The 26,310-nt window shown below is 45.1% G+C and overlaps 1 protein-coding gene across 2 annotated transcripts in view; it reads left to right on the top strand.

The window, feature by feature from the left end:
- Positions 1-26,310, top strand: part of LOC118371090 (ecto-NOX disulfide-thiol exchanger 2-like) — a 364,051-nt gene that overhangs the window by 208,441 nt on the left and 129,300 nt on the right. The window lies entirely within an intron of this gene.

Consider the following 26,310-nt stretch of genomic DNA (forward strand, 5'->3'; position numbering starts at 1 on the left):
GGCAGAGCCAACAGATATGTTATCATCATGAGTCACTCAGTGGGATGAAATTACAGTGGCAGAGCCAACAGATATGTTATCATCATGAGTCACTGAGTCAGATGGAATTACAGTGGCAGAGCCAACAGATATGTTATCATGAGTCACTCAGTCAGATTTAATTACAGTGGCAGAGCCAACAGATATGTTATTATTAGTCACTCAGTCAGGTGAAATTACAGTGGCAGAGCCAACAGATATGTTATAATGAGTCACTGAGTCAGATGTAATTACAGTGGCAGAGCCAACAGATATGTTATCATGAGTCACTCAGTGGGATGAAATTACAGTGGCAGAGCCAACAGATATGTTATCATCATGAGTCACTGAGTCAGATGGAATTACAGTGGCAGAGCCAACAGATATGTTATCATGAGTCACTCAGTCAGATTTAATTACAGTGGCAGAGCCAACAGATATGTCATCATGAGTCACTCAGTCAGATGAAATTACAGTGGCAGAGCCAACAGATATGTCATCATCATGAGTCACTCAGTCAGATGTGATTACAGTGGCAGAGCCAACAGATATGTCATCATGAGACACTCAGTCAGATGAAATTACAGTGGCAGAGCCAACAGATATGTTATCATGAGACACTCAGTCAGATGAAATTACAGTGGCAGAGCCAACAGATATGTTATCATGAGTCACTGAGTCAGATGTAATTACAGTGGCAGAGCCAACAGATATGTTATCATCATGAGTCACTCAGTCAGGTGAAATTACAGTGGCAGAGCCAACAGATATGTCATCATCATGAGTCACTCAGTCAGGTGAAATTACAGTGGCAGAGCCAACAGATATGTTATCATCATGAGTCACTCAGTCAGATGTAATTACAGTGGCAGAGCCAACAGATATGTCATCATCATGAGTCACTCAGTCAGGTGAAATTACAGTGGCAGAGCCAACAGATATGTTATCATGAGTCACTCAGTCAGATGTAATTACAGTGGCAGAGCCAACAGATATGTCATCATCATGAGTCACTCAGTCAGGTGAAATTACAGTGGCAGAGCCAACAGATATGTCATCATCATGAGTCACTCAGTCAGGTGAAATTACAGTGGCAGAGCCAACAGATATGTTATCATCATGAGTCACTCAGTCAGATGAAATTACAGTGGCAGAGCCAACAGATATGTTATCATCATGAGTCACTCAGTCAGGTGAAATTACAGTGGCAGAGCCAACAGATATGTTATCATGAGTCACTGAGTCAGATGAAATTACAGTGGCAGAGCCAACAGATATGTTATCATGAGTCACTCAGTCAGATGTAATTACAGTGGCAGAGCCAACAGATATGTTATCGTGAGTCACTCAGTCAGATGTAATTACAGTGGCAGAGCCAACAGATATGTTATTATTAGTCACTCAGTCAGGTGAAATTACAGTGGCAGAGCCAACAGATATGTTATCATGAGTCACTGAGTCAGATGTAATTACAGTGGCAGAGCCAACAGATATGTTATCATGAGTCACTCAGTCAGATGTAATTACAGTGGCAGAGCCAACAGATATGTTATTATTAGTCACTCAGTCAGGTGAAATTACAGTGGCAGAGCCAACAGATATGTTATCATGAGTCACTCAGTCAGATGAAATTACAGTGGCAGAGCCAACAGATATGTTATCATGAGTCACTCAGTCAGATGAAATTACAGTGGCAGAGCCAACAGATAAGTCATCATGAGTCACTCAGTCAGATGAAATTACAGTGGCAGAGCCAACAGATATGTCATCATCATGAGTCACTCAGTCAGGTGAAATTACAGTGGCAGAGCCAACAGATATGTCATCATGAGTCACTCAGTCAGATGTAATTACAGTGGCAGAGCCAACAGATATGTTATCATGAGTCACTCAGTCAGATGAAATTACAGTGGCAGAGCCAACAGATATGTTATCATGAGTCACTGAGTCAGATGTAATTACAGTGGCAGAGCCAACAGATATTTTATGATCATGAGTCACTCAGTCAGGTGAAATTACAGTGACAGAGCCAACAGATATGTCATCATCATGAGTCACTCAGTCAGGTGAAATTACAGTGGCAGAGCCAACAGATATGTTATCATGAGTCACTCAGTCAGATGTAATTACAGTGGCAGAGCCAACAGATATGTCATCATGAGTCACTCAGTCAGATGTTATTACAGTGGCAGAGCCAACAGATATGTTATCATGAGTCACTCAGTCAGATGAAATTACAGTGGCAGAGCCAACAGATATTTTATGATCATGAGTCACTCAGTCAGGTGAAATTACAGTGACAGAGCCAACAGATATTTTATCATCATGAGTCACTCAGTCAGATGTAATTACAGTGGCAGAGCCAACAGATATGTTATCATGAGTCACTGAGTCAGATGTAATTACAGTGGCAGAGCCAACAGATATGTTATCATGAGTCACTCAGTCAGGTGAAATTACAGTGGCAGAGCCAACAGATATGTTATCATGAGTCACTTAGTCAGATGTAATTACAGTGGCAGAGCCAACAGATATGTTATCATCATGAGTCACTCAGTCAGGTGAAATTACAGTGGCAGAGCCAACAGATATGTTATCATGAGTCACTGAGTCAGATGAAATTACAGTGGCAGAGCCAACAGATATGTTATCATGAGACACTCAGTCAGATTAAATTACAGTGGCAGAGCCAACAGATATGTTATCATGAGTCACTGAGTCAGATGTAATTACAGTGGCAGAGCCAACAGATATGTTATCATGAGTCACTGAGTCAGGTGAAATTACAGTGGCAGAGCCAACAGATATGTCATCATCATGAGTCACTCAGTCAGATTTAATTACAGTGGCAGAGCCAACAGATATGTCATCATGAGTCACTCAGTCAGATGAAATTACAGTGGCAGAGCCAACAGATATGTCATCATCATGAGTCACTCAGTCAGATGTGATTACAGTGGCAGAGCCAACAGATATGTTATCATCATGAGTCACTCAGTCAGGTGAAATTACAGTGGCAGAGCCAACAGATATGTTATCATGAGTCACTGAGTCAGATGAAATTACAGTGGCAGAGCCAACAGATATGTTATCATGAGTCACTCAGTCAGATTTAATTACAGTGGCAGAGCCAACAGATATGTTATCGTGAGTCACTCAGTCAGATGTAATTACAGTGGCAGAGCCAACAGATATGTTATTATTAGTCACTCAGTCAGGTGAAATTACAGTGGCAGAGCCAACAGATATGTTATCATGAGTCACTGAGTCAGATGTAATTACAGTGGCAGAGCCAACAGATATGTTATCATGAGTCACTCAGTCAGATGTAATTACAGTGGCAGAGCCAACAGATATGTTATTATTAGTCACTCAGTCAGGTGAAATTACAGTGGCAGAGCCAACAGATATGTTATCATGAGTCACTCAGTCAGATGAAATTACAGTGGCAGAGCCAACAGATATTTTATGATCATGAGTCACTCAGTCAGGTGAAATTACAGTGGCAGAGCCAACAGATATGTCATCATGAGTCACTCAGTCAGATGAAATTACAGTGGCAGAGCCAACAGATATGTCATCATCATGAGTCACTCAGTCAGGTGAAATTACAGTGGCAGAGCCAACAGATATGTCATCATGAGTCACTCAGTCAGATGTAATTACAGTGGCAGAGCCAACAGATATGTTATCATGAGTCACTCAGTCAGATGAAATTACAGTGGCAGAGCCAACAGATATGTTATCATGAGTCACTGAGTCAGATGTAATTACAGTGGCAGAGCCAACAGATATTTTATGATCATGAGTCACTCAGTCAGGTGAAATTACAGTGACAGAGCCAACAGATATGTCATCATCATGAGTCACTCAGTCAGGTGAAATTACAGTGGCAGAGCCAACAGATATGTTATCATGAGTCACTCAGTCAGATGTAATTACAGTGGCAGAGCCAACAGATATGTCATCATGAGTCACTCAGTCAGATGTTATTACAGTGGCAGAGCCAACAGATATGTTATCATGAGTCACTCAGTCAGATGAAATTACAGTGGCAGAGCCAACAGATATTTTATGATCATGAGTCACTCAGTCAGGTGAAATTACAGTGACAGAGCCAACAGATATTTTATCATCATGAGTCACTCAGTCAGATGTAATTACAGTGGCAGAGCCAACAGATATGTTATCATGAGTCACTGAGTCAGATGTAATTACAGTGGCAGAGCCAACAGATATGTTATCATGAGTCACTCAGTCAGGTGAAATTACAGTGGCAGAGCCAACAGATATGTTATCATGAGTCACTTAGTCAGATGTAATTACAGTGGCAGAGCCAACAGATATGTTATCATCATGAGTCACTCAGTCAGGTGAAATTACAGTGGCAGAGCCAACAGATATGTTATCATGAGTCACTGAGTCAGATGAAATTACAGTGGCAGAGCCAACAGATATGTTATCATGAGACACTCAGTCAGATTAAATTACAGTGGCAGAGCCAACAGATATGTTATCATGAGTCACTGAGTCAGATGTAATTACAGTGGCAGAGCCAACAGATATGTTATCATGAGTCACTGAGTCAGGTGAAATTACAGTGGCAGAGCCAACAGATATGTCATCATCATGAGTCACTCAGTCAGATTTAATTACAGTGGCAGAGCCAACAGATATGTCATCATGAGTCACTCAGTCAGATGAAATTACAGTGGCAGAGCCAACAGATATGTCATCATCATGAGTCACTCAGTCAGATGTGATTACAGTGGCAGAGCCAACAGATATGTTATCATCATGAGTCACTCAGTCAGGTGAAATTACAGTGGCAGAGCCAACAGATATGTTATCATGAGTCACTGAGTCAGATGAAATTACAGTGGCAGAGCCAACAGATATGTTATCATGAGTCACTCAGTCAGATTTAATTACAGTGGCAGAGCCAACAGATATGTCATCATGAGTCACTCAGTCAGATGAAATTACAGTGGCAGAGCCAACAGATATGTCATCATCATGAGTCACTCAGTCAGATGTGATTACAGTGGCAGAGCCAACAGATATGTCATCATGAGACACTCAGTCAGATGAAATTACAGTGGCAGAGCCAACAGATATGTTATCATGAGTCACTGAGTCAGATGTAATTACAGTGGCAGAGCCAACAGATATGTTATCATCATGAGTCACTCAGTCAGGTGAAATTACAGTGGCAGAGCCAACAGATATGTCATCATCATGAGTCACTCAGTCAGGTGAAATTACAGTGGCAGAGCCAACAGATATGTCATCATCATGAGTCACTCAGTCAGATGTGATTACAGTGGCAGAGCCAACAGATATGTTATCATCATGAGTCACTCAGTCAGATGAAATTACAGTGGCAGAGCCAACAGATATGTTATCATGAGTCACTCAGTCAGATGAAATTACAGTGGCAGAGCCAACAGATATGTCATCATCATGAGTCACTCAGTCAGATGTGATTACAGTGGCAGAGCCAACAGATATGTCATCATGAGACACTCAGTCAGATGAAATTACAGTGGCAGAGCCAACAGATATGTTATCATGAGTCACTGAGTCAGATGTAATTACAGTGGCAGAGCCAACAGATATGTTATCATCATGAGTCACTCAGTCAGGTGAAATTACAGTGGCAGAGCCAACAGATATGTCATCATCATGAGTCACTCAGTCAGGTGAAATTACAGTGGCAGAGCCAACAGATATGTCATCATCATGAGTCACTCAGTCAGATGTGATTACAGTGGCAGAGCCAACAGATATGTTATCATCATGAGTCACTCAGTCAGATGAAATTACAGTGGCAGAGCCAACAGATATGTTATCATGAGTCACTCAGTCAGATGTAATTACAGTGGCAGAGCCAACAGATATGTCATCATCATGAGTCACTCAGTCAGGTGAAATTACAGTGGCAGAGCCAACAGATATGTTATCATCATGAGTCACTCAGTCAGGTGAAATTACAGTGGCAGAGCCAACAGATATGTTATCATGAGTCACTGAGTCAGATGAAATTACAGTGGCAGAGCCAACAGATATGTTATCATGAGTCACTGAGTCAGATGTAATTACAGTGGCAGAGCCAACAGATATGTTATCATGAGTCACTCAGTCAGATGTAATTACAGTGGCAGAGCCAACAGATATGTTATTATTAGTCACTCAGTCAGGTGAAATTACAGTGGCAGAGCCAACAGATATGTTATCATGAGTCACTCAGTCAGATGAAATTACAGTGGCAGAGCCAACAGATATGTTATCATGAGTCACTCAGTCAGATGAAATTACAGTGGCAGAGCCAACAGATATTTTATGATCATGAGTCACTCAGTCAGGTGAAATTACAGTGTCAGAGCCAACAGATATGTCATCATGAGTCACTCAGTCAGATGTAATTACAGTGGCAGAGCCAACAGATATGTTATCATCATGAGTCACTCAGTCAGGTGAAATTACAGTGACAGAGCCAACAGATATGTCATCATCATGAGTCACTCAGTCAGGTGAAATTACAGTGGCAGAGCCAACAGATATGTCATCATCATGAGTCACTCAGTCAGGTGAAATTACAGTGGCAGAGCCAACAGATATGTCATCATCATGAGTCACTCAGTCAGGTGAAATTACAGTGGCAGAGCCAACAGATATGTCATCATGAGTCACTCAGTCAGATGTAATTACAGTGGCAGAGCCAACAGATATGTTATCATGAGTCACTCAGTCAGATGAAATTACAGTGGCAGAGCCAACAGATATGTTATCATGAGTCACTGAGTCAGATGTAATTACAGTGGCAGAGCCAACAGATATTTTATGATCATGAGTCACTCAGTCAGGTGAAATTACAGTGGCAGAGCCAACAGATATGTTATCATGAGTCACTCAGTCAGATGTAATTACAGTGGCAGAGCCAACAGATATGTCATCATGAGTCACTCAGTCAGATGTAATTACAGTGGCAGAGCCAACAGATATGTTATCATGAGTCACTCAGTCAGATGAAATTACAGTGGCAGAGCCAACAGATATTTTATGATCATGAGTCACTCAGTCAGGTGAAATTACAGTGACAGAGCCAACAGATATTTTATCATCATGAGTCACTCAGTCAGATGTAATTACAGTGGCAGAGCCAACAGATATATTATCATGAGTCACTGAGTCAGATGTAATTACAGTGGCAGAGCCAACAGATATGTTATCATGAGTCACTGAGTCAGATGTAATTACAGTGGAAGAGCCAACAGATATGTTATCATGAGTCACTCAGTCAGGTGAAATTACAGTGGCAGAGCCAACAGATATGTTATCATGAGTCACTTAGTCAGATGTAATTACAGTGGCAGAGCCAACAGATATGTTATCATCATGAGTCACTCAGTCAGGTGAAATTACAGTGGCAGAGCCAACAGATATGTTATCATGAGTCACTGAGTCAGATGAAATTACAGTGGCAGAGCCAACAGATATGTTGTCATGAGTCACTCAGTCAGATTTAATTACAGTGGCAGAGCCAACAGATATGTCATCATGAGTCACTCAGTCAAATGAAATTACAGTGGCAGAGCCAACAGATATGTCATCATCATGAGTCACTCAGTCAGATGTGATTACAGTGGCAGAGCCAACAGATATGTCATCATGAGACACTCAGTCAGATGAAATTACAGTGGCAGAGCCAACAGATATGTTATCATGAGTCACTGAGTCAGATGTAATTACAGTGGCAGAGCCAACAGATATGTTATCATCATGAGTCACTCAGTCAGGTGAAATTACAGTGGCAGAGCCAACAGATATGTCATCATCATGAGTCACTCAGTCAGGTGAAATTACAGTGGCAGAGCCAACAGATATGTTATCATCATGAGTCACTCAGTCAGGTGAAATTACAGTGGCAGAGCCAACAGATATGTTATCATCATGAGTCACTCAGTCAGATGTAATTACAGTGGCAGAGCCAACAGATATGTTATCATGAGTCACTCAGTCAGATGAAATTACAGTGGCAGAGCCAACAGATATGTCATCATCATGAGTCACTCAGTCAGATGTAATTACAGTGGCAGAGCCAACAGATATTTTATCATCATGAGTCACTCAGTCAGATGTAATTACAGTGGCAGAGCCAACAGATATATTATCATGAGTCACTGAGTCAGATGTAATTACAGTGGCAGAGCCAACAGATATGTTATCATGAGTCACTGAGTCAGATGTAATTACAGTGGAAGAGCCAACAGATATGTTATCATGAGTCACTCAGTCAGGTGAAATTACAGTGGCAGAGCCAACAGATATTTTATGATCATGAGTCACTTAGTCAGATGCAATTACAGTGGCAGAGCCAACAGATATGTTATCATGAGTCACTGAGTCAGATGAAATTACAGTGGCAGAGCCAACAGATATGTCATCATGAGTCACTTAGTCAGATGTAATTACAGTGGCAGAGCCAACAGATATGTTATCATCATGAGTCACTCAGTCAGGTGAAATTACAGTGGCAGAGCCAACAGATATGTTATCATGAGTCACTGAGTCAGATGAAATTACAGTGGCAGAGCCAACAGATATGTTATCATGAGTCACTCAGTCAGATGAAATTACAGTAGCAGAGCCAACAGATATGTCATCATCATGAGTCACTCAGTCAGATGTAATTACAGTGGCAGAGCCAACAGATATGTTATCATGAGTCACTCAGTCAGATGAAATTACAGTGGCAGAGCCAACAGATATGTCATCATCATGAGTCACTCAGTCAGATGTGATTACAGTGGCAGAGCCAACAGATATGTCATCATGAGACACTCAGTCAGATGAAATTACAGTGGCAGAGCCAACAGATATGTTATCATGAGTCACTGAGTCAGATGTAATTACAGTGGCAGAGCCAACAGATATGTTATCATCATGAGTCACTCAGTCAGGTGAAATTACAGTGGCAGAGCCAACAGATATGTCATCATCATGAGTCACTCAGTCAGGTGAAATTACAGTGGCAGAGCCAACAGATATGTTATCATCATGAGTCACTCAGTCAGGTGAAATTACAGTGGCAGAGCCAACAGATATGTCATCATCATGAGTCACTCAGTCAGGTGAAATTACAGTGGCAGAGCCAACAGATATGTTATCATCATGAGTCACTCAGTCAGATGTAATTACAGTGGCAGAGCCAACAGATATGTTATCATGAGTCACTCAGTCAGATGAAATTACAGTGGCAGAGCCAACAGATATGTCATCATCATGAGTCACTCAGTCAGATGTAATTACAGTGGCAGAGCCAACAGATATGTTATCATGAGTCACTCAGTCAGATGAAATTACAGTGGCAGAGCCAACAGATATTTTATGATCATGAGTCACTCAGTCAGGTGAAATTACAGTGGCAGAGCCAACAGATATGTTATCATGAGTCACTGAGTCAGATGAAATTACAGTGGCAGAGCCAACAGATATGTCATCATGAGTCACTCAGTCAGATTTAATTACAGTGGCAGAGCCAACAGATATGTTATCATCATGAGTCACTCAGTCAGATGAAATTACAGTGGCAGAGCCAACAGATATGTTATCATGAGTCACTCAGTCAGATGTAAATACAGTGGCAGAGCCAACAGATATGTCATCATCATGAGTCACTCAGTCAGGTGAAATTACAGTGGCAGAGCCAACAGATATGTCATCATCATGAGTCACTCAGTCAGATGAAATTACAGTGGCAGAGCCAACAGATATGTTATCATCATGAGTCACTCAGTCAGGTGAAATTACAGTGGCAGAGCCAACAGATATGTTATCATGAGTCACTGAGTCAGATGAAATTACAGTGGCAGAGCCAACAGATATGTTATCATGAGTCACTCAGTCAGATGTGATTACAGTGGCAGAGCCAACAGATATGTCATCATGAGACACTCAGTCAGATGAAATTACAGTGGCAGAGCCAACAGATATGTTATCATGAGTCACTGAGTCAGATGTAATTACAGTGGCAGAGCCAACAGATATGTTATCATCATGAGTCACTCAGTCAGGTGAAATTACAGTGGCAGAGCCAACAGATATGTCATCATCATGAGTCACTCAGTCAGGTGAAATTACAGTGGCAGAGCCAACAGATATGTTATCATCATGAGTCACTCAGTCAGGTGAAATTACAGTGGCAGAGCCAACAGATATGTCATCATCATGAGTCACTCAGTCAGGTGAAATTACAGTGGCAGAGCCAACAGATATGTTATCATCATGAGTCACTCAGTCAGATGTAATTACAGTGGCAGAGCCAACAGATATGTTATCATGAGTCACTCAGTCAGATGAAATTACAGTGGCAGAGCCAACAGATATGTCATCATCATGAGTCACTCAGTCAGATGTAATTACAGTGGCAGAGCCAACAGATATGTTATCATGAGTCACTCAGTCAGATGAAATTACAGTGGCAGAGCCAACAGATATTTTATGATCATGAGTCACTCAGTCAGGTGAAATTACAGTGGCAGAGCCAACAGATATGTTATCATGAGTCACTGAGTCAGATGAAATTACAGTGGCAGAGCCAACAGATATGTCATCATGAGTCACTCAGTCAGATTTAATTACAGTGGCAGAGCCAACAGATATGTTATCATCATGAGTCACTCAGTCAGATGAAATTACAGTGGCAGAGCCAACAGATATGTTATCATGAGTCACTCAGTCAGATGTAAATACAGTGGCAGAGCCAACAGATATGTCATCATGAGTCACTCAGTCAGATGTAATTACAGTGGCAGAGCCAACAGATATGTTATCATGAGTCACTCAGTCAGATGAAATTACAGTGGCAGAGCCAACAGATATTTTATGATCATGAGTCACTCAGTCAGGTGAAATTACAGTGACAGAGCCAACAGATATTTTATCATGAGTCACTGAGTCAGATGAAATTACAGTGGCAGAGCCAACAGATATGTTGTCATGAGTCACTCAGTCAGATTTAATTACAGTGGCAGAGCCAACAGATATGTCATCATGAGTCACTCAGTCAAATGAAATTACAGTGGCAGAGCCAACAGATATGTCATCATCATGAGTCACTCAGTCAGATGTGATTACAGTGGCAGAGCCAACAGATATGTCATCATGAGACACTCAGTCAGATGAAATTACAGTGGCAGAGCCAACAGATATGTTATCATGAGTCACTGAGTCAGATGTAATTACAGTGGCAGAGCCAACAGATATGTTATCATCATGAGTCACTCAGTCAGGTGAAATTACAGTGGCAGAGCCAACAGATATGTCATCATCATGAGTCACTCAGTCAGGTGAAATTACAGTGGCAGAGCCAACAGATATGTTATCATCATGAGTCACTCAGTCAGGTGAAATTACAGTGGCAGAGCCAACAGATATGTTATCATCATGAGTCACTCAGTCAGATGTAATTACAGTGGCAGAGCCAACAGATATGTTATCATGAGTCACTCAGTCAGATGAAATTACAGTGGCAGAGCCAACAGATATGTCATCATCATGAGTCACTCAGTCAGATGTAATTACAGTGGCAGAGCCAACAGATATTTTATCATCATGAGTCACTCAGTCAGATGTAATTACAGTGGCAGAGCCAACAGATATATTATCATGAGTCACTGAGTCAGATGTAATTACAGTGGCAGAGCCAACAGATATGTTATCATGAGTCACTGAGTCAGATGTAATTACAGTGGAAGAGCCAACAGATATGTTATCATGAGTCACTCAGTCAGGTGAAATTACAGTGGCAGAGCCAACAGATATTTTATGATCATGAGTCACTTAGTCAGATGCAATTACAGTGGCAGAGCCAACAGATATGTTATCATGAGTCACTGAGTCAGATGAAATTACAGTGGCAGAGCCAACAGATATGTCATCATGAGTCACTTAGTCAGATGTAATTACAGTGGCAGAGGCAACAGATATGTTATCATCATGAGTCACTCAGTCAGGTGAAATTACAGTGGCAGAGCCAACAGATATGTTATCATGAGTCACTGAGTCAGATGAAATTACAGTGGCAGAGCCAACAGATATGTTATCATGAGTCACTCAGTCAGATGAAATTACAGTAGCAGAGCCAACAGATATGTCATCATCATGAGTCACTCAGTCAGATGTAATTACAGTGGCAGAGCCAACAGATATGTTATCATGAGTCACTCAGTCAGATGAAATTACAGTGGCAGAGCCAACAGATATGTCATCATCATGAGTCACTCAGTCAGATGTGATTACAGTGGCAGAGCCAACAGATATGTCATCATGAGACACTCAGTCAGATGAAATTACAGTGGCAGAGCCAACAGATATGTTATCATGAGTCACTGAGTCAGATGTAATTACAGTGGCAGAGCCAACAGATATGTTATCATCATGAGTCACTCAGTCAGGTGAAATTACAGTGGCAGAGCCAACAGATATGTCATCATCATGAGTCACTCAGTCAGGTGAAATTACAGTGGCAGAGCCAACAGATATGTTATCATCATGAGTCACTCAGTCAGGTGAAATTACAGTGGCAGAGCCAACAGATATGTCATCATCATGAGTCACTCAGTCAGGTGAAATTACAGTGGCAGAGCCAACAGATATGTTATCATCATGAGTCACTCAGTCAGATGTAATTACAGTGGCAGAGCCAACAGATATGTTATCATGAGTCACTCAGTCAGATGAAATTACAGTGGCAGAGCCAACAGATATGTCATCATCATGAGTCACTCAGTCAGATGTAATTACAGTGGCAGAGCCAACAGATATGTTATCATGAGTCACTCAGTCAGATGAAATTACAGTGGCAGAGCCAACAGATATTTTATGATCATGAGTCACTCAGTCAGGTGAAATTACAGTGGCAGAGCCAACAGATATGTTATCATGAGTCACTGAGTCAGATGAAATTACAGTGGCAGAGCCAACAGATATGTCATCATGAGTCACTCAGTCAGATTTAATTACAGTGGCAGAGCCAACAGATATGTTATCATCATGAGTCACTCAGTCAGATGAAATTACAGTGGCAGAGCCAACAGATATGTTATCATGAGTCACTCAGTCAGATGTAAATACAGTGGCAGAGCCAACAGATATGTCATCATCATGAGTCACTCAGTCAGGTGAAATTACAGTGGCAGAGCCAACAGATATGTCATCATCATGAGTCACTCAGTCAGATGAAATTACAGTGGCAGAGCCAACAGATATGTTATCATCATGAGTCACTCAGTCAGGTGAAATTACAGTGGCAGAGCCAACAGATATGTTATCATGAGTCACTGAGTCAGATGAAATTACAGTGGCAGAGCCAACAGATATGTTATCATGAGTCACTCAGTCAGATGTGATTACAGTGGCAGAGCCAACAGATATGTCATCATGAGACACTCAGTCAGATGAAATTACAGTGGCAGAGCCAACAGATATGTTATCATGAGTCACTGAGTCAGATGTAATTACAGTGGCAGAGCCAACAGATATGTTATCATCATGAGTCACTCAGTCAGGTGAAATTACAGTGGCAGAGCCAACAGATATGTCATCATCATGAGTCACTCAGTCAGGTGAAATTACAGTGGCAGAGCCAACAGATATGTTATCATCATGAGTCACTCAGTCAGGTGAAATTACAGTGGCAGAGCCAACAGATATGTCATCATCATGAGTCACTCAGTCAGGTGAAATTACAGTGGCAGAGCCAACAGATATGTTATCATCATGAGTCACTCAGTCAGATGTAATTACAGTGGCAGAGCCAACAGATATGTTATCATGAGTCACTCAGTCAGATGAAATTACAGTGGCAGAGCCAACAGATATGTCATCATCATGAGTCACTCAGTCAGATGTAATTACAGTGGCAGAGCCAACAGATATGTTATCATGAGTCACTCAGTCAGATGAAATTACAGTGGCAGAGCCAACAGATATTTTATGATCATGAGTCACTCAGTCAGGTGAAATTACAGTGGCAGAGCCAACAGATATGTTATCATGAGTCACTCAGTCAGATGAAATACAGTGGCAGAGCCAACAGATATGTCATCATGAGTCACTCAGTCAGATTTAATTACAGTGGCAGAGCCAACAGATATGTTATCATCATGAGTCACTCAGTCAGATGAAATTACAGTGGCAGAGCCAACAGATATGTTATCATGAGTCACTCAGTCAGATGTAAATACAGTGGCAGAGCCAACAGATATGTCATCATCATGAGTCACTCAGTCAGGTGAAATTACAGTGGCAGAGCCAACAGATATGTCATCATCATGAGTCACTCAGTCAGATGAAATTACAGTGGCAGAGCCAACAGATATGTTATCATCATGAGTCACTCAGTCAGGTGAAATTACAGTGGCAGAGCCAACAGATATGTTATCATGAGTCACTGAGTCAGATGAAATTACAGTGGCAGAGCCAACAGATATGTTATCATGAGTCACTCAGTCAGATGTAATTACAGTGGCAGAGCCAACAGATATGTTATCATGAGTCACTCAGTCAGATGTAATTACAGTGGCAGAGCCAACAGATATGTTATCATGAGTCACTCAGTCAGATGTAATTACAGTGGCAGAGCCAACAGATATGTTATTATTAGTCACTCAGTCAGGTGAAATTACAGTGGCAGAGCCAACAGATATGTTATCATGAGTCACTCAGTCAGATGAAATTACAGTGGCAGAGCCAACAGATATTTTATCATCATGAGTCACTCAGTCAGGTGAAATTACAGTGGCAGAGCCAACAGATATTTTATCATCATGAGTCACTCAGTGAGGTGAAATTACAGTGGCAGAGCCAACAGATATGTTATCATGAGTCACTCAGTCAGATGAAATTACAGTGGCAGAGCCAACAGATATTTTATGATCATGAGTCACTCAGTCAGGTGAAATTACAGTGGCAGAGCCAACAGATATGTTATCATGAGTCACTCAGTCAGATGTAATTACAGTGGCAGAGCCAACAGATATGTCATCATGAGTCACTCAGTCAGATGTAATTACAGTGGCAGAGCCAACAGATATGTCATCATCATGAGTCACTCAGTCAGATGTAATTACAGTGGCAGAGCCAACAGATATGTTATCATGAGTCACTCAGTCAGATGAAATTACAGTGGCAGAGCCAACAGATATTTTATGATCATGAGTCACTCAGTCAGGTGAAATTACAGTGGCAGAGCCAACAGATATGTTATCATGAGTCACTCAGTCAGATGTAATTACAGTGGCAGAGCCAACAGATATGTCATCATGAGTCACTGAGTCAGATGTAATTACAGTGGCAGAGCCAACAGATATGTTATCATGAGTCACTGAGTCAGATGTAATTACAGTGGCAGAGCCAACAGATATGTTATCATGAGTCACTCAGTCAGGTGAAATTACAGTGGCAGAGCCAACAGATATGTTATCATGAGTCACTCAGTCAGATGTAATTACAGTGGCAGAGCCAACAGATATGTTATCATGAGTCACTCAGTCAGGTGAAATTACAGTGGCAGAGCCAACAGATATGTTATTATGCAGTCATGTGTCGTTCCTCTCTTCGTATGAGAATGTCTTGTTTCCCTTTTTCTAAACCACCACCTTCAGCTTCTTTAAAAGCACATTCATATCAATAGAGCTCCAGAATTCTAGTCCTCACAGTAATCCACTAGGACTCCATATTTCAAATAAAGTGGGCTTCGAGGATGCTATTCTACCTACTGGCTTTTTCCTGTGCAAGAGAAAATTATGCACTTTGTTGAGCGAGTTATAATTGTAGAGCTGTGTTAGTGTGATGGAGAGGAACACTGGTGTGTATGAGTGTGTGTGTTGCAGTCAGATGGGTAGTAGTGTGGCACTGGGTGGGGACCACAGACGATGCAATCGCCATCACACTGCGCACTGCCCTACACCACCTGGACAAGAGGAATACCTATTTAAGAATGCTGTTCATTGAATACAGCTCATCATTCAACACCATAGTACCCTCCATGCTCATCATTAAGCTTGCGGCACTGGGTCTCAACCCTGCCCTGTGCAATTGGGTCCTGGTCTCCCTGACTGGCCGTCCCCAGGTGGTGAAAGTAGGAAACAACATCTCCACTTCGCTGATCCTCAAATCTGGGGCCCCACAATGGTGCATGCTCAGCCCCCTCCTGTACTCCCTGTTCACCCACGACTGCGTGGCCATGCACGCCTCCACGCCTCATCAACTCAATCACCCCCCCCCTAAAAGATTTAGATGCACTATTGTAAAGTGGCTGTTCCACTGGATGTCATAAGGTGAATGCACCAATTTGTAAGTCGCTCTGGATAAGAGCGTCTGCTACATGACTTAAATGTAATGTAAATGTAGACAACACAACAATAGCAGGCTTGATTACCAACAACGACGAGACGGCCTATAGGGAGGAGGTGAGGGCACTTAAAGTGTGATGTCAGCAAAACAAAGGAAATTATAGTGGACTATAGGAAACAGCAGAGGGAGCATCCCCCTATCCACATCGAAGGGAGACAGCAGTGGAGAAGGTGGAAAGTTTTAAGTTCCTCGGCGTACACATCATGGACAAACTGAAATTATCCACCCACACAGACAGTGTGGTGAAGAAGATGCAACAGGAGGCTGAAGAAATTTGGCTTGTCATCTAAGACACTCACAAACTTTTACAGATACACAATTGAGAGCATCCTGTCGGGCTGCATCACCGCCTGGTATGGCAACTGCACCGACCATAACCGCAGAGCTCTCCAGAGTGTGGTGCGGTTTGCACAACGCGTCATCGGGGGCTTACTACCTGCCCTCCAGGACACCTACAGTACCCGATGTCACAGTAAGGCCAAACAGATCATCAAGAACAACAGCCACCTGAGCCACTGCCTGTTCACCCCGCTACCATCCAGAAGGCGAGGTCAGTAGAGGTGCATCAAAAACTGAAAAATAGCTTCTGTCTCAAGGCCATCAGATAGTTAAACAGCCATCATTATCACTGTGAGGCTGCTGCCTACATACAGACTGTAAATCTTTGGCCACTTTAATAAATGGATCACTAGTCACTTTAGTAATGCCACTTTAATAATGTTTACATAGCTTGCATTACTCATCGCATATGTACACTACCGTTCAAAAGCTTGGGGTCACATAGAAATGTCCTCGTTTTTTAAAGAGCAGCACATTTTTGTCCATTAAAATAACATCAAACTGATCAGAATTACAGTGTAGACATTATTAATGTTGTAAATGACTATTGTAGCTGGAAACAACAGATTTTTTTTAATGGAGTATCTACATAGGCGTACAGAGGCCCATTATCAGCAGTCATCACTTCTGTGTTCCAATGGCACGTTGTGTTAGCTAATCGAAATGTATCATTTTAAAAGGCTAATTGATCATTAGAAAACCCATTTTAGAAAACCCATTTTGCAATTAGTTTTGCACATTATGTTAGCACGGCCTTCTAGGCAGAGTTCCTCTGTCTGTGTTTTTTCCCCATCTTAATCTTTTATTTTGTTGGCCAGTCTGAGATATGGCTTTTTCTTTGCAACTCTGCCTAGAAGACCAGCATCCCAGATTCGCCTCTTCACTGTTGACGTTGAAACTGGTGTTTTTTTGCGGGTACTATTTAATGAACTTGCCAGTTGAGGACTTGTGAGGCGTCTTTTTCTCAATTTTGACACACTAATATACTTGTCCTCTTGCTCAGTTGTGAACTTGGGCCTCCCATTCCTCTTTCTATTCTGGTTAGAGCCCGTTTGCGCCAGTTCTGTGATGGGAGTAGTACACAGCATTGTACGAGAACTTCAGTTTCTTGGCAATTTCTCGCATGGAATAGCAATAGCCTTAATTTCTCAGAACAAAAGTATACTGATACGTTTCAGAAGAAAGTTATTTGTTTCTGGACATTTTGAGCCTGTAATCAAACCCACAAATGCTGATGCTCCAGAAACTCAAGTAGTCTAAAGAAGGCCAGTTTTATTAGCCACTTTAATTAGCGCAACAGTTTTCAATTGTGCTAACATAATTTCTAAATTGTTTTCCAATGATCAATTAGCCTTTTAAAATTATAGACTTGGATTAGCTAACACAACTTGTCATTGGAACACATGACGGTTGCTGATTGTCATGTTCGTCATAATGACTGGACCAAGATGCAGCGTGGTATGTTTCCATCCTTTTATTGTCACGTTCTGACCTTTATTTTCTGTGTTTTGTGTTTAGTTAGTATGGTCAGGGCGTGAGTTGGGTGGGCAGTCTATGTTTGTTTTTCTATGTTTTGGTTATTTCGATGTTTCGGCCTAGTATGGTTCTCAATCAGAGGCAGGTGTCATTAGTTGTCTCTGATTGAGAATCATACTTAGGTGGCCTGGGTTTCACTGTGTGTTTGTGGGTGATTGTTCCTGTCTCTGTGTGTGCACCAGATAGGACTGTTTTGAGTTTTCACATTTCTTGTTTTTTTGTTAGTTTGTTCATGTGTACCTTTACGCATTAAAAAGTACCATGGACAATTACCACGCCGCGTATTGGTCCTCTGATCCGTTTCGCCTCTCTTCTTCGGAAGAAGAGGAGGAAATTCATTACAGAATCACCCACCAAAATCGGACCAAGCGGCGTGGTAAAGGACAGCGACGACAGCAGCAGCAGCATCAACAACAGAGGCCACCATCACAGGACTCCTGGACATGGGAGGAGATACTGAACGGAGAGGGACCCTGGGCACGGGCTGGGGAGAATCGCAGCCCCAAAGCAGAGCTGGAGGCAGCGAAAGCTGAGCGGCGGCAATATGAGGAGCCAGCACGGCAGTGCGACAGGTACGAGAGGCAGCCCCAAAAATTTTTTTGGGGGGGGGCACACGAGGTGTGGTACTAAGCCAGGTAGCAGACCTGAGCTCACTCCTCGTGCTTATGATAAGCAGCGCATTACTGGTCAGGCACCGTGTTATGCGGTTGAGCGCACGGTGTCGCCAGTGCGTGTCCATAGCCCGGTGCGCTATAGGGCAGCCCCGAAAGTGCCATGCGAGTGTGGGCATTGAGCCAGGGCGTATGGTGCCTGCTCAGCAGGTCTGGTCGCCGGTACGCAGTCTTGGTCCAGGTTATCCTGCGCCGGCTCTGCGTGCTGTGTCTCCGGGCGCTGGGAGGGTGCAGTGCGTCCTCTGCCTGCGCTCCGCTCGTACCGGGCAACTGTGGGAGTGGAGCCTAGGGGAGAGGTGCGTGTAGTAAGCACTAGATCTCCCGTGCTTACCCACAGCCCGGTTCAACCTGTGCCTGCACTCTGGAGGGTCCGGGCTCGAGTAGTTGTCCAGCCTGGGGAAGTGGTGCCAAGGTTGCGCACCAGAGCTCCAGTGCTCCCCCACAGCCCGGTCTTTCAGGCTCCTCCTAACACCAAGCCTCCTGAAAGTCTCCCCAGCCTGGTGGTTCCTGTGGCAGCCCCACGCACCAGGCTGTCTCTCAGTCTCCTCCCTGCAGGTGCTCCCGCCTGTCCGGCGCCGCTGCCGGAGCGTCCCGCCTGTCCTGCGCCGCTGCCGGAGCGTCCCGCCTGTCCGGCGCCGCTGCCGGAGCGTCCTGCCTGTCCGGCGCCCCGTTGCCGGAGCGTCCCGCCTGTCCGGCGCCGCTGCCGGAGCCTCCCGCCTGTCCGGCGCCGCTGCCGGAGCCTCCCGCCTGTCCGGCGCCGCTGCCGGAGCCTCCCGCCTGTCCGGGCCTCCCGCCTGTCCGGTGCCGCTGCCGGAGCGTCCCGCCTGTCCGGCGCCGCTGCCGGAGCGTCCCGCCTGTCCTGCGCCGCTGCGGAGCGTCCCGCCTGTCCGGCGCCGCTGCCGGAGCGTCCCGCCTGTCCGGCGCCGCTGCCGGAGCCTCCCGCCTGTCCGGCGCCGTTGCCGGAGCGTCCCGCCTGTCCGGCGCCGCTGCCGGAGCCTCCCGCCTGTCCGGCGCCGCTGCCGGAGCCTCCCGCCTGTCCGGAGCCTCCCGCCTGTCCGGCGCCGCTGCCGGAGCCTCCCGCCTGTCCGGCGCCACTGCCGGAGCCTCCCGCCTGTCCGGCGCCGCTGCCGGAGCCTCCCGCCTGTCCGGCGCCGCTGCTGGAGCGTCCCGCCTGTCCGGCGCCGCTGCCTCCTGTGGCAGCTCCACGCACCAGGCTGTCTCTCTGTCTCCTCCCTGCAGGTGCTCCCGCCTGTCCGGCGCGCTGCCGGAGCGTCCCGCCTGTCCGGCGCCGCTGCGGAGCGTCCCGCCTGTCCTGTGCCGCTGCCGGAGCGTCCCGCCTGTCCTGCGCCGTTGATAGAAGCGTCCCGCCTGTCCCGGCGCTGCCGGAGCCTCCCGCCTGTCCGGCGCCGCTGCCGGAGCGTCCCGCCTGTCCGGCGCCACTGCCGGAGCCTCCCGCCTGTCCGGCGCGCTGCCGGAGCGTCCCGCCTGTCCGGCGCCACTGCCGGAGCCTCCGCCTGTCCGGCGCCGCTGCCGGAGCTCCCCGCCTGTCCGGCGCCACTGCCGGAGCCTCCCGCCTGTCCGGCGCCGCTGCCGGAGCGTCCCGCCTGTCCGGCGCCGCTGCCGGAGCCCTCAGCCCAGAGGCGCCAGAGCCCTCAGCCCAGAGGCGCCAGAGCCCCTCAGCCCAGAGGCGCCAGAGCCCTCAGCCCAGAGGCGCCAGAGCCCCTCAGTCCAGAGGCGCCAGAGCCCTCAGCCCAGAGGCGCCAGAGCCCCTGCCCTCTGTCCAGAGCTTCTGCCCTCTGTCCCGAGCTGCCCTCTGTCCAGTGGGGTCATTGAGAGGGGTTGCCATGGTGAGAAAGCCACGGAGGCGGACAATAAAGCGGACTAAGACAATGGTGAAGTGGGGTCCGCGTCCCCGCGCCAGAACCGCCATCGCGGACAGACGCCACCCAGACCCTCCCCTATAGGTCAAGGTTTTGCGGCCGGAGTCCGCACCTTTGGGGGTACTGTCACGTTCTGACCTTTATTTTCTGTGTTTTGTGTTTAGTTAGTATGGTCAGGGCGTGAGTTGGGTGGGCAGTCTATGTTTGTTTTTCTATGTTTTGGTTATTTCGATGTTTCGGCCTAGTATGGTTCTCAATCAGAGGCAGGTGTCATTAGTTGTCTCTGATTGAGAATCATACTTAGGTGGCCTGGGTTTCACTGTGTGTTTGTGGGTGATTGTTCCTGTCTCTGTGTGTGCACCAGATAGGACTGTTTTGAGTTTTCACATTTCTTGTTTTTTTGTTAGTTTGTTCATGTGTACCTTTACGCATTAAAAAAGTACCATGGACAATTACCACGCCGCGTATTGGTCCTCTGATCCGTTTCGCCTCTCTTCTTCGGAAGAAGAGGAGGAAATTCATTACATTTATTTAGAAAAGAAACTTAAAGGACAAAAACAATCAAGCAAATAAACGAAACGTGAAGCTACATGCAGTGCAGAAAGCAACTACAAACAAACATAGTCAAGATCCCACAAATCACAATGGGAAAATGGCTACCGCAAAACCTGACTAAATAGGGGAGGGTCCAGGTGGGCATCTACTGTCGGGGGCGGGTCCGGTGCGGGGCAAAGTAACCACTCCGCTCGCAGATACGTCATCCTCCCTGGTGCGGGGATCGTCGCCAGAAGCTCCGGACCGTGGATCCTCGCCGGAGGAACCGGACCGTGGCTTGTTTGCCGGAGGAACCGGACCATGGGTCGTCGCCGGAGGCACTAGACCGTGGATCGTTGCCGGAGGCTCTGGACTGGGAAACCTCGCAGGAGGCGCTGGACTGGAAACCCCTGCTGAAGGACCACCGACCGTCGCTGCAGGCTCCGAAACGCAGACCGTCGCTGGAGGCTCCGGACCACAGACCGTCGATGGAGGCTCCGGACCGCAGACCGTCATTGGAGGTTCCGGACCGTGGACCGCTGTTGGAGGTTCCGGACCGTGAAATGTCACAAGCTCTGGACTGGGAACTGTCGACGGAAGCTCTGGACTGGGAACTGTCGCCGGAAGCTCTGGACTGCGGAGGCGCACTGGAGGCCTGATGCATGGACCAGTACAGGTAGCACCGGGCTGGTGACATGCACCTCAAGGCAAGTGTGGAGAAGAGGCACAGGACTTACTGGACTGTGAAGGCTTACTGGAGGCCTGATGCGTGGGACCAGTACAGGTGGCACCGGGCTGGTGACACGCACCTCAGGGTGAGTGCGGGGAGTGGCACAGGGCATACTGGACTGTGGAGGCGCACTGGTGGTCTAGAGCGTATAGCTTGCACAACCCATCCTGGCTGGATGCTCACTTTAGCCCAGCAAGTGCAGAGAGCTGGCACCAAGCACACCGGGCTGTGAATGTGCACTGGAGACACAGTGCATATCACTGCATAGCCTGGTGCCTGAACGGTCACACGCTCCTTAAAGCGAGTGCAGGGTGTTGGCTCTGGTCTGGAACCTGGCTCCGCCAACCACACCGTGTGCCCCTCCCAAAAAAAACTGTTTTGGGGCTGCCTCTTCTGCTTGCGTCTTGGTTGCGAACCCCGGAGTCATCGTTGATGCTCCCTTGCTGTTTCCATGGAAGGCGATCCTTTCCGGCCATGATTTCTTCCCACGTCCAGGATCCTTTACCGTCCAAAATATCCTCCCACGTCCATGATGTCTGCCCCTCCTGGACACGCTGCTTGGTCCGTTTGTGGTGGGGTCTTCTGTCACGTTCGTCATAATGAGTGGACCAAGATGCAGCGTGGTATGTTTCCATCCTTTTATTTAGAAGAGAAACTTAAAGCACAAAAACAATAAAGCGAATAAACGAACCATGAAGCTACATGCAGTGCAGAAAGCAACTACACACAAACATAGTCAAGATCCCACAAATCACAATGGGGAAAATGGCTACCTAAATATGATCCCCAATCAGAGACAACAATAAACAGCTGTCTCTGATTGGGAACCATACCAGGCCAACATAAATCACTAATCACCTAGATGTCCCACCCTAGTCACTATCACGCCCCAACCAACATAGAGAATAAACAGCTCTCTATGGTCAGGGCGTGACACTGATAATGGGCCTCTGTACCCCTATGTAGATATTCCTTCTTTTTTTATCGGCTGTTTCCAGCTACAATAGTCATTTACAACATTTAACAACGATTACACTTTATTTCTGATCAATTTGATGTGATTTTATTTCAAAAACAAGGACATTTTTAAGTGACCCCAAACTTTGAATGGTAGTGTATGTATATATTCTTATTCCATTCCTTTACTTAGATTTGTGTGTGTTAGGTTGGTGTTATGGACTTGTTAGATTACTTATCAGATATTGCTGCACTCTCGGAACTAGAAGCGCAAACATTTCGCTATACTCGCAAAAACCATGTGTATGTGATCAATAAAATGTGATTTGATTTGATTTAACTTCTTGCGTCGAGCCATCCCGAATCCGGGATCGTGACTACAGCCTCAAGTCCATTACCATAACGCAACGTTAACTATTCATGAAAATCGCAAATGAAAAGAAATCAATATGCTAGCTCTCAAGCTTAGCCTTTTGTTAACAACACTGTCATCTCAGATTTTCAAAAATATGCTTCTCAACCATAGCAAAACAAGCATTTGTGTAACAGTATTGATAGCTCTTGATAGCTAGCGTAGCATTTAGCGTTAGCATTCAGCAGGCAACATTTTCACAAAAACCAGAAAAGCATTCAAATAAAATAATTTACCCTTGAAGAACTTCTGATGTTTTCTCAGTTAGATAGCAAATGTTCAGTTTTTCCTGAAAGATTATTTGTGCAGGAGAAATCGCTCCATTTTGTGCGTCATGTTTGGCTACCAAAAAAAAACGAAAATTCAGTCATCAAAACGCCTAACTTTTTTCCAAATTAACTCCATAATATCGACTGAAACATGGTAAACGTTGTTTAGAATCAATCCTCAAGGTGTTTTTCACATATCTCTTCATGATATATCGTTCGTGGAAGTCTCCTCTCTCCTCTCAATCACTGGATGACTGCGTGCAGCTTGTAGATTACGCAGCAATTTCAACAAAGGACACCGGGCGGACACCTGGTAAATGTAGTCTCTTATGGCCAATCTTCCAATGATATGCCTACAAATACGTCACAATGCTGCAGACACCTTGGGGAAACGATAGAAAGGGCAGGCTCATTCCTGGCACATTCAAAGCCATATAAGGAGACATTGGAAAACAGCCTCAAAAATCCTGCTCAATTCCTGTTTGAAGTTTCATCTTGGTTTCGCCTGTAGCATCAGTTCTGGGGCACTCACAGATAATATCTTTGCAGTTTTGAAACGTCAGAGTTTTTTTCTTTCCAAAGCTGTCAATTATATGCATAGTCGAGCATCTTTTTGTGACAAAATATTGAGCTTAAAACGGGCACGTTTTTTTATCCAAAAATGAAATAGCGCCCCCATAGCTTCAACAGGTTAATGCAGGGGGGTGTTGGACAGCTGTGGTCGCCCACTACAATCACCTGGAGCTACACCTCTTCCATCTATACTTCTCTACTTCTCTCTAATCCCTTTCTTTCTCTCTCTCTGTCTCTCTCTGTCTTTCTCTCTGAAGCCCAAATTATCCAACAGCTTCATTACTGTCATCTCTATACTGAGTCAGCACTCTGCTCCACTGCTATAAAAGTCACAACTAAAGTAGGACAAACATTGCTTCCCCACACTGCTTAATTATACATACGTTTATACATTATACATTATTTCAACATCCTGTTTTCACACACACACACACACACACACACACACACACACACACACACACACACACACACACACACACACACACACACACACACACACACACACACACACACACACACACACGCGCGCGCGCGCAAAGGACAGCACAGCACAGCACTGCACACCACTTCACAGCACACACACACACAAAGCCTTTGTTATTAGATCGGCTTGTACCTTTGAACTAATCCTCCTGGATTTTCTACTGATTCTCCATCATGTGAGGGATTGAACTTCATCCTCTCCTCTGTTGTTTTTCTTCTGATGGAGCTATCTCTCTCTCTTTCTCTCTCTCTCTTTCTCTCTCTGTCTCTTTGTCTCTCTCTCGGTCTCCTTGTCTCTCTCTCTGTTCTTCTTGCAGTCAAACTAACTTTCCCTGCCAAAGAACACAGCTCTGTCAGAACATTAAAATGCACACTGCCTTACCCATTGAGTAGAGCTGGTTTATATATAACCATCTCTTGCTTTCATATTGTTTTAGCTTGTATTATATACCAGTGCCTCATATTCTTATTACATAGAGGTTGTATAGTTTACCACAGTGTAAGAGATGCAATCAACGATGTTGGCTTTCTTCTCTTTGATTCCACATCTCCTCTCAATGGCCCATAAAGAAAGAGACAAGCGTTACATTACAGTAGCATTTGTAGGAAGTCTCCTGTGTTTGCCCTCTCTCACTCTCTCTCTCTCTCGTAGGCACCTCCCCAGTAACCATTTATTATCCAAGACATTTGACACATTAATCAGCAGTCCTGATTAGATTTATTGCCTCTGTGGTACGCAACACCACCTGCCACCAAGTCATTGCATCGCCAGTCTGTCTAGAGCCAAGTAGCTACCGGGAGATGAGGCTCAGTCAGCGTAAAGAAATAAAATGCTGTGGAGACGGACAGGGTCTAAAGAGGCACAGACGTATTTTCCACTTTGGTTCAACGTAATTTCATTGAAATGATGTGGAAACAACGTTGATTTAATCAGTGTGTTCCCAGTGGGTTGTTTTGTGAAGACAGGGTACAGTACTTCACTATGGGGACATGGGACTGAAAATACTTCACTATGAGGACATGGTACTACAGAGACTTCACTATGGGAACATGGGACTGTAGAGTCTTCACTATGGGGACATGGGAATGTAGAGTCTTCACTATGGGGACATGGGACTATAGAGACTTCACTATGGGGACATGGTACTGTCGAGTCTTCACTATGGGGACATGGGACTATAGAGACTTCACTATGGGGACATGGTACTATAGAGACTTCACTATGGGGACAGGTTGTCTTGTGGGGACAATGTACTGTAGAGACTTCACTATGGAGACATGGTACTGTAGAGACTTCACTATGGGGACATGGTACTGTAGAGACTTCACTATGGAGACATGGTACTGTAGAGACTTCACTATGGGGACAGGTTGTCTTGTGGGGACAATGTACTGTAGAGACTCCACCATGGGAACATACGACTGTAGAGACTTCACTATGGGGACATGATGTCTTGTGGGGACATGGTACTGTAGAGACTTCACA

The sequence above is a fragment of the Oncorhynchus keta genome, chromosome 4 (genome assembly GCF_023373465.1).
Source record: "Oncorhynchus keta strain PuntledgeMale-10-30-2019 chromosome 4, Oket_V2, whole genome shotgun sequence".
NCBI classification, from domain to species: domain Eukaryota; kingdom Metazoa; phylum Chordata; class Actinopteri; order Salmoniformes; family Salmonidae; genus Oncorhynchus; species Oncorhynchus keta.